This window comes from Loxodonta africana, chromosome 16 (genome assembly GCF_030014295.1).
Source record: "Loxodonta africana isolate mLoxAfr1 chromosome 16, mLoxAfr1.hap2, whole genome shotgun sequence".
NCBI lineage: Eukaryota > Metazoa > Chordata > Mammalia > Proboscidea > Elephantidae > Loxodonta > Loxodonta africana.
In genome coordinates this window covers 31,698,114-31,718,448 of record NC_087357.1, presented here as the reverse complement: position 1 = coordinate 31,718,448, position 20,335 = coordinate 31,698,114, and the positions used below count along the sequence as shown (strand labels likewise).

General features: G+C 40.4%; 1 long non-coding RNA gene across 1 annotated transcript; it reads left to right on the top strand.

Annotated features, from left to right (window-relative positions):
* The first annotated feature begins 617 nt into the window (after nt 1-617).
* Nucleotides 618-19,411, top strand: LOC135227901 (uncharacterized). Its single transcript, XR_010318069.1, has 2 exons — nt 618-10,248; nt 12,718-19,411. It is a non-coding gene; the product is annotated as an uncharacterized LOC135227901 (long non-coding RNA).
* The last annotated feature ends 924 nt before the right edge of the window (nt 19,412-20,335 follow it).

Genomic DNA, 20,335 nt, shown 5'->3' with positions numbered 1-20,335 from the left:
TGGTTGTAGCTAGTTATCAGAAAAAACTTCCTGAGCTTTCAGGGAAAGAGCACAGGAAAGACCTCTTAGGGGGAACCCCTCCATTCTCAACTAGGACTCTGGAGAGTCCTAACTCTGTGCAGCAGGGGTCAGGTTCTGGGGCCATAGGGTGGGCTGTGGAGAGGTACCACCACAGACACAAGGACACACTCACAGACTATAAGGTAGGGGCTCCAGGGAACTTCTGTCCTGCCTGGGACTCCTCAGTTAGCTGGATCTTAGTCATGGTTTTTCATCCCTTCAGGCCTCAGTCTCTCCCCAAGATGGGAATAGACTCCACCTGCTTTTGGGTGCTGTTTGAAGCTACATGGGGTGAACATGGATAGAGTGGTGCCTCCCTTCCCCCTATTCCTGCAAATAAACTTTGTAGCTGATGTTTGGGGTACTTAGGTCTCCTCGACCGATGGGAAAAGCTAGAAACCTATGCTGAAGCTCCCCGTAGCATATCAGTTCCCCGGTGTCCTGTCTCAGAATGAGTAATTGGGCTTGAACCGGGGATAAAGAGCAGCTTTAGCAGACATTAAGAGCATAAAGAAAAAAAAAAAAAAAAAGCAGCTGGTTGGTCCCAAGGGGTAGGAGGGACCCAGTCAGAGACTGAGGTAAGGAAGGGGATGCTTGGAAGGATGAGGGGGAGGGTCTTCTTTCTGGCTTGAGGTCAGAAAGGACTCTCCGGGCAGGGTGCCCAGCCCTCCCACACCTTCCTCCTTTCTCAGAAGAGCTGGGATGGGGTGGGGGTGGTAGCTGACTGGGGCCTGGTGGTGGCCCTATTTAAGGAGCACTCTTGGAGGGCATCATTGCAGATCCAGCCCCAGGAGCTCAAGAGATGAGGCTTGGTGGGTAAGTGCTGGTCCCTTTTTCGTGGTCTTCGGCAGGGTGGGGGTAGAATGGCTCTGAATCTGCAGCTTCCCCTCTCCAGAAAATGAAAGTACGTTTCAAGGAAATCTTGCTGTTCCACTCCCCAACCCCAGATACTCCAGGCCTTCACTTCAGGTGGCGAGCTGGGATCCCAGGGTTCCCATCTTGAGGGTCTCCATTTCGGGGTTCTCCATTGACTCAGGAAGCCCCTCAACCTGCAGAGTGATGCCTTCTCGGTGTGTGTGTTCTGGCTCTTTTCCCAACCCCTGACCCCTTTAAGCCATCTGGCCCCGCCATCTAGCACATCTGGGCAGGAGATGACTCAGGACTGACCACGCAGTACCCAAAGCCTGGGGGACAGAATCCGTGCCATGGACCTGAGCCACCTCAGCTCGTACTCTACCACAATTCTGTTACACTTTAGAGAACCCCTGCCCCTTTACCCTTCTGTGGGCCCCCCCTTTTAGCTCCAAACTCAGACCCTCCCTGGGATAGGAGGAATCTTGTGATATCAGGTTCCTCATCTGGTCCGTTCTGGGCTTCAACTTGTTCATCTTGAGAATGTGGGCAAATTCACAGAAGAGAGAATGGAGGCAAGAGTCACAAAAGAAGTCTGGCCACCTGGCTCTGAGAACTGAATTCCATAGGCTGTGAACTCTAGCAGATGCCCTAGGAACTCAGTTCTGGTGCCCGGCTGTGCTGCGCCGCCATCAATGCTGAGACTGCAGGGAAGCTACTGACTCAGCTCAGCTTCTCCCAGACAGTGCCCCAGCCAGGCTCTCTCCAGGCACCCATCCTGCACACTGGCCAGATCTTTTAATAACTTCAACTTGGGTCACCGTACTGCTTAAAAAGTTCTCATGGCTCCCCAAAACTCCTTACCGTGCTGTTAAAATATGGCCTCCACTTAGCCTGGTCTTACACTGATCCCTGGGCATAACCTGCCCTCCATTGAACCCTGCCAGCATGCATCAGTTCTTCCTGGGACACCTCCTTCACATCGCTATCTGTTGGAATCTTATATATCCTTCAGTTCTTCTCTCAGATGCCTCTTCCAAGAAGCCTCTCTCGACTTCTCCAAAGTGCATCTGATCTCCTGCAAATCCTCCACACTCCTCTCTGGCAGGGCTAAAGTCATAAGTTCCCATAGTTTTTACTTCCGTGTTCTGCAGGTACCAAAAAAAAACCCCAAACCCAGTGCCGTCGAGGTGATTCCGACTCATAGTGACCCTATAGGACAGAGTAGAGCTGCCCCGTAGAGTTTCCAAGGAGCGCCTGGCAGATTCGAACTGCTGACCCTTCGTTTAGCAGCCGTAGCACTTAACCACTATGCCACCAAGGTTTCTGTTCTGCACACAGTAGCTGTTTAATAAATGTCTCTTGCATTTTGTTGACTGTCTCATGCGTGAAGAGGCAGTTTGGCGTAGGAACAAAACTCAAATTTGTCAGGAGCATTCTCAGTGTGTGACCTTGAGTAAGTTGCTTAACCTCTCTAGGCCTCAGCTTCCTCATCTGTAAATGGGAATAATAATTATACTTGCCTTAATGTTTTATGAAGATTAACCAACTGAGTTAATAGTGTCTGTAGACAGTTTTAGCAAAGCACCCGCACTTAGTGCTCAGTAGGTGTGTGAGGTTGTTGATTTTTATTATATTCCCTGAAGTAGAATGTAAGGAGCCCTGGTAGTGCAATGGTTAAGTGCTCGGCTGCAAACCAAAAGATCAGTGGTTTGAACCCACCAGCCACACTTCACACGAGAAAAGTCCTGGCAATCTCTCCCATAAAGATTAAACCAAATCAAACCTGTTGCCGTCGAGTTGATTCCGACTCATAGCGACCCTATCAGACAGAATAGAACTACCTTATAGGGTTTCCCAGGAGTGCCTGGTGGATTCATACTGCTGATCTTTTGGTTAGCAGCCAAGCCAGGGCTCCTTTTGGTTAGAAGCTCTTAACCATCATGCTACCAGGGTTCCTCCCATAAAGATTACAGCCTGTGAAACCCTATGGGGCAGTTCTGCCCTGTTCTATAGGGTCACTATGAGTTGGAATTGACTCAGCAGCATACAATAAGTAGAACATGAGCCAACCAAAGGTAAGGAGGGTGAGATCGAATTTGGAATTGGTCAGTCAGGGCTTGTTGAGTAAGGGGCTCCAGACCAGATGCCAGGGTTGGGTAACAGGTTTGCTGAGAGTCCTGGATTCTCACCTGTTGTGTGATCTTGGGTAAGTCACTCCCACTCTCTGGCCTGGGTATCCAGGCGTAATATAAATTGAGGGGATTGGACTAGATGAACAGCAAGGTCCCTGTAGCCCACATGTTTTATGAGTTCTGAGCTTTTAAAGGTTAAGTTCAAAGAAATGATCAAAGAAGGAAGGATGTAGGCTCCCTGCAGGGCTCCCTTGCATCCAAGGGGCCTGGGGCAGGAAGAGTTGAGGTTTGGAAATGCTCTGGGATGCTGAACTGAGCTGAGTGGCTGGCGGCACCTCCTCAAAAAGACTGCAATTCAGGGACACTCCTCCTTCGCTAGTAGAAGCCCTGGTGGCACAGTGGTTAAGCGCTCGGCTGCAGCCCACCACTCTGTGGGAGAAAGATGTGTCAGTCTGCTTCCATAGAGACTACCCCATTGCCATCGAGTCAATTCAGACTCATAGCAACCCTATAAGATAGAGTAGAACTTCCCCATAGGGTTTCCTAGGCTGTGAATCTTTACGGAAGCAGACTGCCACGTCGTTCTTCTGTGGAGTGGCTGGTGGTTCCAACCGCCAACCTTTCCGTTAGCAGCTGAGCACTTTAAGCACTGTACCACCAGGACCCTCCTGCAAAGATTACAACCTTGGAAACCCTCTGGGCAATTCTACTCTGTTCTATAGAATCTCTGTGAGCTGGAATCGACTGGCTGGCAGAGGGTTTCTTTTTTCCTCCCTCCCTGGGGCTAGGGTGTAGGGGTAAATGTGTGTGCAGCCAGTGCGTATATCTGTCCCTTTCCACAGGAAGGAATTTCTATGAGCAGTGCAGATCTTCAGAGATGGGAGAAGTTGAGATTTCAAGGGAGAGAAAAGGATACAGAGCACACCTTATGTTGGTGTGGGACTTAACGGTTTATTTGAAACCTGCCCTGTTTCAAAAAAGAATTTGACTCCACCTACTTTTTGGATGTTGTTTGAAGCCATATAGGGTGAACAGAGGTAGACTGATGCCTCCTCTCCCCATATTCCCTCAAATGAACTGCTCTAAAAATGAAATTCTCCAAGATTGAAAAATAAAATCAGTGACACAGATATCTAGTACATTCTTAATGTGTATCCATTTTGACCCAGGGATTTAATTTATTTGTTATAATTGTTTTTACTTTTAGTTAGATATTATTTGAAACTTACAGAAAAATTGCCAGAATAGTACCAAGGACTCCTGCTTACCCTTCCACCAGGTTCACCAACTGTTAACCTTTGTCACATTTGTTTTCTCTCTGTCTCTCTACATATATATACCTTTATATATATATATGGAGCCCTGGTGGCATAGTGGTTAAGAGCTACTGCTGCTAATCAAGAGATCAGCAGTGTGAATCCATCAGCTGCTCCTTGGAACTATGGGGGAATTCTACTCTGTCCTATAGGGTCACTAAGAGTCAGAATTTACTAGATGACAACAGGTTATATGTAGAGAGAGAGAACATGAGCAAGCGAGCCCTGGTGGCATAGTGGTTAAGCGCTCGGCCGCTAATCAAAAGGTCTGCAGTTCAAACCCATCAACTACTCCATGGGAGAAAGATGTGGCAATCTGCTTCCATAAAGATTATGGCCTTGGAAACCCTATGGGGCAGTTCTACTGTGTCCTATAGAGTCGCTTTGACTTGGAATCGACTTGATGGCAATGGGTTTGGTTTTGTGTGTGTGTGTGTGTGTGTGTATATATATATATAAAACATATGGAGCCTTGGTGGTGTAGTTGTTAAGAGCTCGGCTGCTAACCAAAAGATCAGCAATTTATAATCCACCAGCCACTCCTTAGAAACTCTATGGGGCAGTTCTACTCTGTCCTATAGGGTCGCTATGAATTGGAATAGACTCAACTGTAATGGGTTGGGTTTGGGTTATATTACATATGTATGTATTACATATATATCTGTGTCATAGGGCAAAAACAGCAGAGCCTGGTTGAAATTAAAAGTAAAGAGTTTTCATTGATAGGCAAGGCAATTTTCAAATTGGGAATCACAAGGTTCAGAGGATTCTGAACTAAGTGATCCAAAGAGGGGACAATTCAGGGAGTTTTTATAAGAAAATACAAGAAACTACAGTAAAAATTCAGTGATTGGTTGACATTTAGGTAATAGTTAAACAAAATTGGGTGAGGGGACATCTGATTGGTAGGAGACTACATACATTTCTAAAATTGTTTTTTAAAAGCTATAATCATTAAATTGGGTACATCCAACCTCAAAATAATCATGAGTCCCTCCTTGGGTGACTACAGGGAGGACATGCATAATTCTAAAGTTTATCTTGAGTAAGCATTTGTTCTGAGAATAGCTTTGGACTCAGTTTCCTGAACAGGGAGCATTCTTAAGCAGGTAAAACCTTTAAGCAAACAAAATCACATTCCTCCCTGAAATTGCTTACCAAATAATTTTCTCAAGGTACTGTGGAGAGTTACAGAAATGACAGGCTGCATTCTCGATGCGGAAGTTACTTTTGATTCAAAATGGAGATTTAGCCTCAGACCTTAGTGCATAGACATCATCTCATGTTGAGAGTCCTAAGTTAATTTGGAGTGCTCTTAATCAATCCCCCCTTTTGATCATGAATCTTATTAGAAAGAGATTCTTTGATCTTAAGTCTTCTGCCTTGCTGGGCTAACAGCCTCATCTCCAGGGCAAGTTAGTTTTTAGATTTTTCTGATCACCCACAAAGGAGAAACTTGTCTTTGGCAAGGTCTTTTCACATTGGATGGCTGTCTGTCTACACAGACATTTAAGACCCCAGACACTATAATTAGACAGATGGGCAGCACTGAATGTTAAATAGTGGGTTGGGAGAGTAAAGAACTGGACTGAAACAAGAGACCTCACCTGACATGATGCGAGAAGGCTGAGCCTATGGTGAGAGGTTAAAGTCATGTAATTGTTTTTTTCTAAGTACATTATTTTTTTCCATAAGAATGGAGTTAGTAGCTTGTTTGAACATATTAGATACACTTCTCATACATTATTTGATAATAGAAATTATTATAGCAACAACAATGCGTATAATTAAACCAGTTTGTAAAATATAACAAAGCCAAGATCCTATGCCTTTGGGTAACCAACTAAAGGTGTCTAAATGGGAGAGTCAAATATAGGAGGAATAGAAATGAAGCCATGTAGCTTTCTGGAGGATTTGTCTAATGTCTTATTCTACTTCCCCTGAAGAGCTTATACAAGTACAGGAGGAGGTGTTGGCAATGGTGCAGACTCCTCCTTGTTGAGGTAGAAGGAAATAAAGAGCCGAAAATTTTCAGAAGGTTGCATGAAATCTTCTTCTGTAATCTTCAGAGGAGCCATCTATTTCCGATGTCATCTGCTCCTGGCCACAAGGGCATTTGAACTTCAGTTTAAGTCCTTCAATAGGTTTAACAGCCCAGGTGGGGGCTTCAGCCTCCTTAAACTGAGACAGATGGATCCAAGTTTAAACTCCCTGTAATTTAGCAGCACAAGGATTAGTGAGAAGGACTAAGTATGGTCTCGTCTAACAAGGTTCCAATGAGTCTTTCAATTGATGTCTCTTCTAATATATATAGATTCTCTGGGGGAGATGTTAAGTAGATTTTTGGATTTAGTTTCTATTTATCAAAGGTTTCATTAACCTGTGAAAAAGTATCTTTTAGAATATTAGATTAAGGATTATTGGTATAAGTATCGTAAGGGAGGGCCATTTGGTTATGAAGAACTACTTCTCTTTTCATAGTCATTTCAGTATTAATTTATTGGAGTCCATGGGCAGAATCATTTAAAACATTCTGAATATATTTAGTCAGAATTTTGGTATGTGCTATAACCTTTTCTAATTTTATTTGAGGTATAAAAATAGATGTAAAATTATTACACCATTGAAATACAGGTTTGGTCGAAGGAGGGAAAGAAAAAAATGGTTTCTTATATCTAGGCAATAAAACATTGAAGAGCAGCAATATTCTCATATAAGCCTTATAACAAAAAAATTTTTTTGTTTACTCAGTCTAATGTAGTTAATTTTGGTCCCCTGCAATTCTGGAATAGTAATAGTCTGAAAACTCTGTCAGCTTCTACATAAGAGTTCTAGAAATCTTGATTTATCCCAATCATATTCATGTTTGAAACATAGTGCTCTTCACAAGTCTGACATAGTCTATTTTTATTGAAATATTCTGATCAAGCAAAGGAAAACTTATCTTTAGATGACAAACTTAAAAAGGTCATGATTAACTTATGTTAATAATAATACTTCTTAAAAGTGAAGGAAACCCTGGTGGCATAGTGGTTAAGTGCTACAGCTGCTAGCCAAAGATCGGCAGTTCAAATCCTCCAGACGCTCCTTGGAAACTCTATGTGGCAGTTCTGTAGGGTCGCTATGAGTTGGCATCGACTCGACGGCACTGGGTTTGGTTTGGTTTTTGGTCTTAAAAGTGAAAGACTTATAGGAATTAATTATAAAAGAGTAATCCAAAGCTGAATAAACTCACAAACGAAAAAAGAACTTTGGATGAAAAGATCTCTAAACATAATGATTAACCTTTTTATTTTTTAAAGCTTTAGATATAACACATCCTAAGACATTCAATAGTCAGGATATACTAAGGATATTCTAAGATTATTAAGTCTATAAACATCTGAATAGTAATAAAAAGCTCTGTGGGTAAACAATGTTTATTCTCTGGCTAAACCCATTGATCTTGATGATGCTAGATTCAAAGGAAACGAACTGCAATCAAGTTAGCAATAGAAATAATAAAATTATGGCATAATATTGTGTCTTTCCACAAAGTTTCAAAGTTATCAGGAGTTTATTATAGGTCATCAAGGAACAGTACTTGAGTTATTTAACTAAAGATCTTAGAGGTAAAAACTTTAGCTTTTCTAAAGCCAAGTGTCTTGGTTTCTTAGTCAAGGGCATAAAGTTACCATAAATTTAGAGACACTGAACTTTTGCCTTCTGGGCAGATTACATAGAAAACAGTAAATTAAGGAAACAAGTCTATTAAAATTGAGCAAACTTTGTTAGGATTTTAACATATTTTATAGTTTTTTAGATCCAGGAATTATTTTGTTGAACTCTTGCCTTCAAGGCAAACTGAACAAAGAACAACATTAACCCTTCAAGTCAATAATCAAAGGAAATTTTGTTATCTTAACAGTGAGAAATTTAATTCTTTGTTATGGACATTAAAGCTCTTAAAGATTTTCATAAATTAACCTGTTAACTTTTAGTTGCAGTGGATAAGAACTTGACTATATTAAATAAATTCTCTTTTTACAAACCTTTAAAATTTTTGTTTTTGTATATATCTCTTATAGTACCTAACTACAACCTTTTAATTGGCAAAAATGAACATACTCATTACTAAGCTGAAATATCAGGAAATCCTTTTTTGTGGCATAAAAAGCAATAGCCTATAAAATTTAATTATAATGAATATCTATTAATTTGATATTAGTAAGTTACTTAAAAATCTTGGAAGTTAATTTAAGCCTAGATGTTATAAAACATAATTACCATTGAAATAAAAAAAGTTTAGCTTTTTCCTATGTTTCAATGTCTTCTCTTCGATGTCTTAAAAATCTCTCTATAGTTACTTTATGAAAATTAGAGTAATCAATTAACAAATTTGGATGGTTTCTTTCCTTACTCATTATAAGGTCAAAGTTGGCTGAGCCCTCAGTCATTTTTGGAGCCATGCCTCTACTATTTCAAATGCAAGCAGCATGGTTGCCCGGTAACACAGAGGTGGCCCCTCCTATTTTAGTTTTCCCCTTATTATTGCAGCTGTTCGATTATGGTCGCAGGGGCAGTTACCAGAGGATTCCAGAGAAGGCGTTTTAAGGTCTCTTCAAGGCCACTTCAATAGAAACTATCTTGAAGGGCCTTTTACTTTGTTTCTCTTGCTTTGGACTGAGTGTTCTCCATCCTGGGGACTCAGAAAACACTTATATGGGAGGCTAAATTTTTCCAGTCCTGTGAGCCTTCCATTTCTTGTCATTCGGGAATTAATAAACATTACTTTTTTTCCTTAAATAAAACATATTTCATATAACATCTAGCTTAAGTAACTTAGAAAGGTTTTACTTTCAAGGTTAACATAAACATAAAATCTTCACTGGAATGAATTCATTTTCATTAATTCCTGGAAATATTAAGACCATTCAATTTATGCAAGTGCTTATTTATCATTAAACCAATCAGAGTAAGTTCTTTGAAGAAATATTGTAACCTAATTTAATAATACCATCAGGAGGTAGGAAATTATTATATTTTCATAGCCTTGTCTTTTGCATGCTTTATAGAATCCTTTAAATAAGCAATTTAGAATAATTTGTCTCTTTTTTAAGGCCTTGTTATACCAATCAAAATTAACAATTTATTCTTTTTCAGTGCACTTTTCAAATAGACTGATTTGTATGAAATTTCTTAGAGTAAGAAGCAGTTATTTTTGGAAAAGAAAACCCATTACCCATTGCCATCGAGTCGATTTTGACTCATAGTGACCCTATAGGACAGAGTAGAGCTGTCCCATAGAGTTTCCAAGGAACACCTGGTAGATTAGAGCTGCTGACCTTTTGGTTAGGAGCTGTAGCATTTGACCACTACACCACCAGGGTGTCCTGGAAGAGAAAAGAGCTGCGAATTTTAGACAGCCCCATCGAAAACACCAGCCATGGCCTTTAACTTAATACAGAAACTCAGACACAGCAGCATTCTAGATTACAGGCAAGCTTCTCAAAACATAACAAAAGAGAAAGGCTACATTTTCCCAGGGTGATCACTGAGATTTTAAATAATTTCAAGTATATTCAGCTTATAGTGTTTTTGAACATGAACTCCAAACCAGCGTCCTGGTAGCAGAGAAATCCAGAATCATTTATTTATAGAGGATATTAAAAACTAGGTTCTGTCTTAGTCATCTAGTGCTGCTGTAGCAGAAATACCACAAGTGAATGGCTTTAACAAACCGAAGTTTATTCTCTCACAGTCTAGTAGGCCAGAAGTCCAAATTCAGGACGTCATCTCCGGGGAAGGCTTTCTCTGTCAGCTCTGGAGGAAGATCCTTGTCATCAATCTTCTTATGGACTTCTCAGCACAGGAACCCCGGTTCCAAAGGAAGCACTCTGCTCCAGGTGCTGCTTTCTTGGTGGTATGAGGCCCTCTGTCTCTCTGCTCCCTTCTTTCTTCTACATCTCAAAAGAGATTGGCTTAAAACACAATCTAATCTTGTAGATCTCATCAACATAACTGCTGCTAATCCATCTCATTAACATCATAGTGATAGGATTTACAACACAGGAAAAATCACCTCAAATGACAAAATGGTGGACAGTCACACAATACTGGGAATCATGGCATAGCCAAATTGATATACATATTTTTGGGTGACATAATTCAGTTCATGACAGGTTGAAATTTTGGTTTCCCAGAGTCAATACATTTCTCAGCAGGGAATTTGATCTTCTGGGATTCCTATGTAACAATCTTAAGAAACTTGGTTTCATTTCTTCTGAACCTAATTAATTTTGCTGGCTAGAGACCTAGTCTTTTATTTTAAAATATACTATTCTAATTGGAAAGTACTTTGAAGTGGCTACTGATTTTTTAAATTGTCTTTGGTCAGGTGATGCTAATTAGGAGCTGCCCCCTCCCCCTGCAAATTGGCATCACTGGTTTTCTTACAAGATTTGGTGATTCCCAACCAAACATGCCCTGAAAATAAAAAAAGGGCACTATTCTCTATTGCCTCTGAGGCAAAAGGCTGTGTGGAGCACTACTTTTGGTTTTCTCTGAGTCACAAAAACCTGGAAGAAGAATGCCATGGGATTTGAACAGTGTTTTGTCAGACCGATATGTACCTTCATTGTGCGAGAGAGTTCACTTGCAGGTGGCAGGCAGCCTAGTGCTCTGGCCTGTCTTGTAACCACCTTATTCTGTCACAGGAGTATTTAACACTCATGATAAGTGCTGGCAACCACCCTGATGGCTATTGCTGGTGGACCCGTGCCCAAATTTTTTGACTTATAGTGACCCAGAGTTCTTTGAAAGTAGAATTACCTCCGTAGCTACCGAGACTTTGAGGAGTAGAATAACCTCTATCTAGACAAAATTATGCACCAATCTTAGGACAAATTAAAGAGAAAACAAATCTGGACAAAAATGAAGAGGAAAGTAATCCTCAATAAAGTTCAAAGACCTCTACGCAAAAAGGGTGGAGTTTGGATCCGAAACGGACTTACCTGAGCCAACTCCTGAGGAGGTCCAGGGAAGCGACAAGCCAAGAGGCTCCTGCTAGTACCAGGTGGGGCTCAAGTTCCCGAGCCTCCTGGGGGTCACCTCAACCGCTCTCCTTCAGATTCCACTTCTGACACCAAGAAATGGCCTACAGCCAAAACGACAGAGTCTGGTTGAAATTAAAAGTAAAGAGCTTTCATTGAGAGGCAAGGCAATTTACAAACTGGGAATCACAAGGCCCAGGGAATTCTGAACTAAGTGATCTGAGGAAGAGACAGTTCAGGGAATTTTTACAAGAAAATACAAGAAACTTCAGTAAAGATTCAGTGACTGGATGACATTTAGGTAATGGTGACAAGGAACTTCAGTAAAATTCAGTGATTAGTTGACATTTAGGCAATAGTTACAAAATTGGGTGAGGATATATCTGATTGGCAGGAGATTACATACATTTCTAAAATTGTTTTTTAAAAGTTATGAAGTGATCATTGAATTGGGTACATCAGACCTTGAAATAATCATGAGACCCTCCCTAGGTGACTACAGAAAGGACATGTATAACTCTAAAGTTTATCTTGAGTAAGCATTTGTTCTGAGAAATGTTTTGGACTTAGTTTCCTGAACAAGCAGCATTCTTAAGCGAGTAAAACCTTTAAGCAAACAAAATCATGTTCTTAACTAAAATTCTTTACCAAGTAATTTTCTCAGGGTATGTGGAGAGTTGTTTTTTTTTTTTTTTTATGTGGAGAGTTATAGAAATGACAGGCTGCATTCTCAATGCAGAAGTTACTTTTGATTCAAAATGGAGTTTTAGCCTCAGACCTTAGTGCATCTCATGTTGGGTGTTCAAGGTTAATTTGGGGTGCTCTTACTCATATGTATTATGTATAGGTCATCTCTGTCAAGTCGATTCCGACTCAGAGTGACCCTACAGGACAGAGTAGAACTGCCCCATAGGGTTTCCAAGGTAGATTTGAACTGCCGACATTTTGGTTAGCAGCCAGGCTCTTAACCATTGTGTAACCAGGCTCTCTCTCTGTATATATGTGGTGGTTAAACTTGTGTGTCAGCTTGGCTGGGCCATGATTCTCAGTTGTTTGGCAGTTATGATGTAGTTTAGAAGATGTATGATGTTGTGATCACTTCCATGATGAGACTTGATATAATGTGATCACCTCCTTGATGGGATCTGCTGTGAGTAGCCAATCAGTTGAAAGGGAGTTTTCTTGGGCATGTGGCCTGATCAAATGTAAGTGGACTTTCTGGCAAGGCTTTTGCTTGCTCTGGACTCTGAAGCTGACTCCTGTTCATCTGACCTCTGGTTCTTGGAACTTGAGCTAAAAGCTTATCTGTGGTCTTGCCTGTAGATCTTGGGATTCATTGATATTTGCGGCCTATGAGGAAGAACCCTGCCCTCTGACCTGGTGATCTTGAGTTTGCCAGGCCCTGTGGCTACGTGAATCAAGAGAAGCCTCTATCTTGACCCACAGATTGGGACGTTCCAGCCCCTACAGCCATGTGAGCCACTTCCTTTATATAAATCTCTCTATATATTTATATGCTTTACTGGTTTTGCTTTTCTAGAGAACTCAGCCTAAGACTGTACATATATATATACACACATGTATGTATATATATACATATATATGTATAAGGAAACCCTGGTGGTGTAGTGGTTAAGCGCTACGGCTGCTAACCAAAGGGTCAGCAGTTCGAATCTGCCAGGTGCTCCTTGGAAACTCTATGGGGCAGTTCTACTCTGTCCTATAGGTTCAGTGTGAGTCGGAATTGATTCGATGGCACGGGGTTTTTATACATACATATAAAGTGATATATAGTATGTCACTTGGTGACATCACTACCCTGGTGGCGTAGTGGTGAAGTGCTACGTATGCTAACCAAAAGGTCAGCAGTTCAAATGTGCCAGGCGCCCCTTGGAAACTGTATGGGGCAGTTCTACTCTGTCCTGTAGGGTTGCTATGAGTCGGAATTGACTCAACGGCAATGGATTTTTTTGGTTTTTTATATATTACATGATGTATAGTATATGTATATAGTGCATATATAATTTTTTTTCTGAATGATTTGATAGTAAGTTACAGATTTGATGCCTCCTTACTGCTAAACATTTCAGTGTGTATTTTCTAAGAACAAGGACATTCTTTTATAGAACCACAGTAGAATTATAAAAATCAGAGAATTTAACATTGATATACTGCTATTGGAAACCCTGGTAGCATGGTGGTTAAGGGCTACGGCTGCTAACCAAAAGGTCCGCAGTTCAGATCCACCAGGAGCTCCTTGAAAACTTTATGGGGGAGTTCTACTCTGTCGTATAGGGTTGCTATGAGTCAGAATCAACTTGATAGCAACAGTTTTTTTTTTTTATAAACTGCTATAATCTCAATAGTAGTTCTCATTCAAATCTTGCAAATTGTCTTTTGTAGCAATTTTTATCCTGATCCAGGATCCAATCCAGAATCATGCATTGCGTTTCGTTTCTGTTCATGAGAGAATTTCTCAGCTTTCTTTGTCTTTCATGACATTAACATTTGTGAAGAATACAGGCCACATTTTGATCAAATACTCTATAGGAGAATCCTGATCAAAAGAGGGAAATTTTCAAATTCTCATGGAATCCAGACATTCTGGAGCCTTGGAGGCTGGATGCACCCCTGAAACTATTTCTCTTAGGCTGGGTTCTCTAGAGAAGCAAATCCAGTGAAGCATATAAATATATACATAGAGAGAGAAATTTATATCAAGGAAATTGCTCACATGGTCGTAGAGGCTGGAAACTCCCAATCCATGGGTCAGGCTGGAGGATTTTCCTGACTCACGTAACTGCAGGAGCTGGTGAACCCAAGATTTGCAGGTCAGACGGCAGGTCCCTTGCTCACAGGCTGCAGAGGCTGACAAATTCTAAGGTCGGCAGGTATGATGCTAGCTCAATCCCAAGAACCAGTGGTCAGATGAACAGGAGCCAGCTGCAGGATCCAGAGTGAGCAAGAGCCAACAAGCTTTACCAGAAAGTCTACCTATATTGGATGCAAGCCACATCCCCAAGGAAATTCTCTTTCAACTGATCAGCTACTCATAACAGATCTCATCATGGAGTGATTACATTATTACATAGTTACCAAACTACATCATAACTGCCAAACCACTGAGAATCATGGCCCAGCCAAGCTGACACACAACCTTAACCATCACACTATTGCCCTGAAATAATCTTTAAACCTAAACCAAAAATATCCCCTTAAGTCTTCTTAAAACCAAACAATAGTTTAGTTTAACTAGTAAAAAAAATCTGCCTTGAGCATTATGCTCTCTTAAGATCTATCTATCAGGGATCAAATTGACAATAGCACTTGTAAGGAGCTCTGGTGGTGCAGTGGTTAAGTGCTTAGCTACTAACCAAAAGGTTGGTGGTTCAAACCCACCAGCTACTCTGGGAGAGAAAGATGTGACAGTTCGCTTTTGTAAGGATTACAGCCTTGGAAAACCTATAGGGCAGCTCTGCTGTGTCCTGCAGGGTCACTATGAGTTGGAGTCAATTCAATGGCAATGGATTGCATTTTTGGTTTAAGAAATTTGTTGGGGAGGCAGGACCAAAATGGCAGAGTAGTCAGACACTTCCAGTGATCCCTCTTACAACAAAGACCAGAAAAGTCATGTGAAGCGATTATGTATGTGACAAGCTAGGAGCCCTGAACATCAAAGGCCAAGTTAGAAAATGGACTGAGCAGCAGTGTGAGGGAGAGATGGTTCAGAAGTGGTGAAGAGTTTCCAGACGTGACTCAGCAGGAACCCTCAGGCAGGATCCCATGGAGCAACCATTTCAGGGCTGGCAGTGGCCTTCCAGATGCAGTTTCCTCACGAAGAGACAGCGAGCCACACAGCCTACTCACACCTCTGGAACCAGAGAATAACAGCACTCTTGGCAAAAGCTAAGTACTTGTGTTTATTTTACAGCACCCCCAGCCCTAAAGCCAACTTCAGTGGCCGTTGACTTCCCTGGGCCTGAGATAGGCCCTGCTGCATGCTCTGAGCCATTCTGCTGACCTTGGAGAAGGAATAAATTCACAACTGGGGGAAAAGATAATCTGCCAGCTCCACTAAGCTGGGGAGCTCAGGACAGAAGTGGCTCCTGTCCAGGCACAAACAGTCCACAGACCTTGAATACCTTTCACCCCTGCATGGACCTGTGTGGGCCCATTTCAGGAGAATAAGCTCTTGTTGGCAGATTGCGACTGTTTCAGATGTGTGGTGGAGAGGTGGGTATTTGATGTTTGACGCCACTTTGCCTATTAAACAGGGTCCTCACCTACTCACATCAGGGGCCTAAGGACTGGTGGCTCCACCCACCTCACCCAGCCACCCATGACAGGGGTCCAAGGATAAGTGGTACCTCCCAGTCCTTACAACCAAAAGTACTGAGTGCCCATGGCCTAGCCGCAGAAGCCACCCACCTATGTGCTGTAGCGAACAGGGACGTGCTTTCCTCACAGACACACAGGGGATGGTTGTCAGCACCCTTCCTTGTTCAGAGCATGACCGTCTGCTGCAACAAGATACCTGTACCTACACCAATAACCCCTGCCCCTCTAAGTCTGTAGGACAGAGCCTGTGCCACACACTTGATGACCAACTTCCTGGACACATGAGCTGAATCCATACAGGAAAAGTGAATGGACTCCTAGGCTTATATACCTGGTAACAGCTCTAGCCATCTAGTGACAGGATGTTAGAGGTTCAAAGGTGAAAATTATCAACCTAGCTCACTCAGGCAGCCTATTTGGGCATATCAAAACAAAAAGTAAGAAGCTAGCATACAGTAAGCAAACATAAAATAAATTAATACAATAACTTATAGATGGCTCGGAGACAATAGTCAATATTAAATCACATAAAGAAGCAGACATTGATCACTTCAACAAGCTCTCAAAACAAATAATCAAGGAATCTTCCAGATGAAGGTGTATTCCTGGAATTACGAAATGTAGAATACAGAACTCTTCAAGACGTCAGAAGCAAGAGCAGGCAAAACACAGAACAAGCCATGGAACACACAGATAAAGCAGTTGAGGAAACTAAAAAGGTTATTCAAGAACATAATGAAAAATTTAATAGGCTGCAAGAATCCATGGAGAGACAGCAATCAGAAATTGAGAAGATTAACAATAAAATTACAAAATTTGAAACTCAATAGAAAGTCAGAGGAGCAGATTGAGCAAGTGGAAGGCAGAATTGGTGACCTTGAAGACAAAGCACTTGACACCAATATATTTGAAGAAAAATCAAATAAAAGAATTAAAAAAAATGAAGAAACCATAAGATTCATGTTGGACTGTATCAAGAGGAATAACCTACAAGTGATTGGAGTACCAGAACAGGGAGGGAGAACAGAAAATACAGAGAGAATTGCTGAAGATTTGTTGGCAGAAAACTTCCCTGATATCGTGAAACATGAGAAGATATCTGTCCAAGATGGTCATTGAACTCCACATAAGGTAGATCCCAAAAGAAAGTCACCAAGACATATTATAATCAAACTTGCCAAAACCAAAGATAGAGAATTTTAAGAGTGGCTAGGGATAAATGAAAAGTCACCTACAAAGGAGAGTCAATAAGAATAAGCTTGGACTACTCTGCAGAAACCATGAAGGCAAGAAGGCAATGGGATGACTTATATAAAGCATTGAAGGAAAAAAATTGCCAGTCAAGAACCATACGTCCAGCAAAACTGTCTCTCAAACATGAAGCCGAAATCCAGACATTTCCAGATAAACAGAAATTTAGGGAATCTGTAAAAACGAAATCAAAACTACGAGGGAGTTCTCTGGTTAGAAAATCAATAATATCAGATATTGACCAAAGACTAGAACACGGGACAGAGCAACCAGATGTCAACCCAGATAGGGAAATTACAAAAATAAATCAAGATAAAAAACACTCAAAACAGGGAAGGGGCGATGTCATTATGTAAAAGAAGACAACATTAAAACAATAAAGAGGGACAAGAAAATGTCATAGATTTTTAATATGGAGAGGAAGTCAAGGCAATATAAAGAAATAAAAGTTAGGTTTAAACTTAGAAAAATAGGGGTAAATATTAAGGTAACCGCAAAGGAGACTGATACTCCTACTCATCAACATAAAATACAAGAAAAAATTAAAGATTCAGCAAAAACAAAATCAATAACAATGAATAAGAGGAAAAGACAATAGATAAACTACTCAGCACAATAAAATTAAGTGGGAAAAAGAAACTGTCAACAACACATAAAAAAAGACATCAAAATGACAGCACTAAACTCATACCTATCCATAATTACGCCGAATGTAAATGGACTAAATGCACCAACAAAGAGACAGAGAGTGGCAGAATGGATTAAAAAAACACGATCCATCTATATGTTGCCTGCAAGAGATGCACCTTAGACTTAGAGACACAAACAAGCTAAAACTCAAAGGATGGAAAAAAATATATCAAGCAAACAACAATCAAAAAAGAGCAGGAGTGGCAATATTAATTTCTGACAAAATAGACTTTAAAGTTAAATCCACCACAAAGGATAAGGAAGGACACTATATAATGATTAAAGGGACAATATACCTGGAAGATATAACCACATCAAATATTTATGCACCCAACAACAGGGCTTCAAGATACATAAAACAAACTCTAACAGCATTGAAAAGTGAGATAGACTGCTCCACAGTAATAGTAGGAGACTTCAACACACCATTTTCAGTGAAGGACAGAACATCCAGAAAGAAGCTCAATAAAGACACAGAAGATCTAAATGTCACAATCAACCAACCTGACCTCATAGACATATACAGAACACTCCACCCAACAGCAGCCAAGTATACTTTCTTTTCCAGCACACATGGAACATTCTCTGGAATAGACCACGTATTAGGTCATAAAGCAAGCCTTAACAGAATCCAAAACATCGAAATAGTACAAAGCATCTTCTCTGACCACAAGGCCATAAAAGTAGAAATCGATAACAGAAAAAGCAAGGAAAAGAAATCAAACATTTGAAAACTGAACAATACCTTGCTCAAAAACAACTGCATTATAGAAGACGTTAAGGATGGAATAAAGAAATTCATAGAATCCAATAAGAATGAAAACACTTCGTATCAGAACCTTTGGAACACAGCTAAAGTAGTGCTCAGAGGTCAACTTATATCAGTAAGTACACACATCCAAAAAGAAGAAAAGGCCAAAATCAAAGAATTATCCCTACAACTTGAACAAATAGAAAGAGAGCAACAAAAGAAACCCTCAGGCACCAGAAGAAAGCAAATAATAAAAATTAGAGCAGAATGGAATGAAATAGACAACAGAAAAACAACTGAAAGAGTTAACAAGACCAAAAGCTGATTATTTGAAAAAATTAACAAAATTGATAAACCATTGGCCAAACTGACAAAAGAAAAACAGGAGAGGAAGCAAATAACCTGAATAAGAAATGAGATGGGCGATATCACAACAGATCCAACTAAAATTAAAAGAATCATATCAGATTACTATGAAAAATTGTACTCTAACAAATTTGAAATCCTAGAAGAAATAGATGAATTCCTCAAACACACTACCTAAACTAACACAAACAGAGGTAGAACAACTAAATAAACACATAACAAAAGAAGAGATTTGACAGGTAATTAAAAAACTCCCCCCCAAAAAAGCCCTGGGCCAGATGGCTTCACTGGAGAATTCTACCAAACTTTCAGAGAAGAGTTAACAGCACTACTACTAAAGGTATTTCAGAGCACAGAAAAAGATGGAATACTCCCAAACTTTTTCTATGAAGACAGCATATCCCTGATACCAAAACCAGGTAACCAAAACAAAACCAAACCCAGTGCTGTTGAGTCAATTCCGACTCATAGCGACCCTATAGGACAGAGTAGAACTGCCCCATAGAGTTTCCAAGGAGCTCCTGGAGGATTCGAACTGCCAGCCCTTTGGTTAGCAGCCGTAGCACTTAACCACTACACCACCAGGGTTTAAACCAGGTTAAAAAAAAAAAAAAAGGTAAAGACACCACAAAAAAGAAAATTGCAGGTCTATATCCCTCATGAACTTAGATGCAAAAATCCTCAACAAAATTCTAGCCAATAGAATTAAACAACATAAAAAAATAATTCACCATGACCAATTGGGATTCATACCAGGTATGCAGGGATGGTTCGACATTAGGGAAACAATGAATGTAATCCATCACATAAATAAAACAAAAGACAAGAACTATATGATCTTATCAATTGATACAGAAAAGGCATTTGACAAAGTTCAACACCCATTCATGATAAAAACTCTCAGCAAAATAGTAATAGAAGGAAAATTTTCAAAATAAAAAAGGGCATTTATACAAAGCCAATAGCTGACATCACCCTAAATGGAGAGTCTGAAAGCATTCCCCTTGAGACTGGGAACCAGACAAGGATGCCCTTTATCACCACTCTTATTCAACATTGTGCTGGAGGTCCTAGCCAGAGCAATTAGGCTAGATAAAGAGATAAAGGGCATCCAGATTGGTAAGGAAGAAGTAAAAGTATCTCTGTTTGCAGATGACATAATCTTATACACAGAAAACGCTAAAGAATCCTCAAGAAAACTACTGAAACTAATAGAAGAGTTTAGCAGAGTATCAGAATACAAGGTAAACATACAAAAATCAGTCCGATTCCTCTACACCAATCAAGAGAACATTGAAGAGGAAATCACCAAATCAATACCATTTACAGTTGCCCCCAAGAAGATAAAATACTTAGGAATAAATCTAACAAGAGATGTAAAAGACTTATACAAAGAAAACTACAAGACACTACTGCAAGAAACCAAAAGAGAACTACATAAGTGGAAAAACATGTCTTGCTGATGGATAAGAAGACTCATGGTTGTAAAAATGTCTATTCTACCAAAAGCAATCTATAGATACAGTGCAATTCCAATCCAAATTC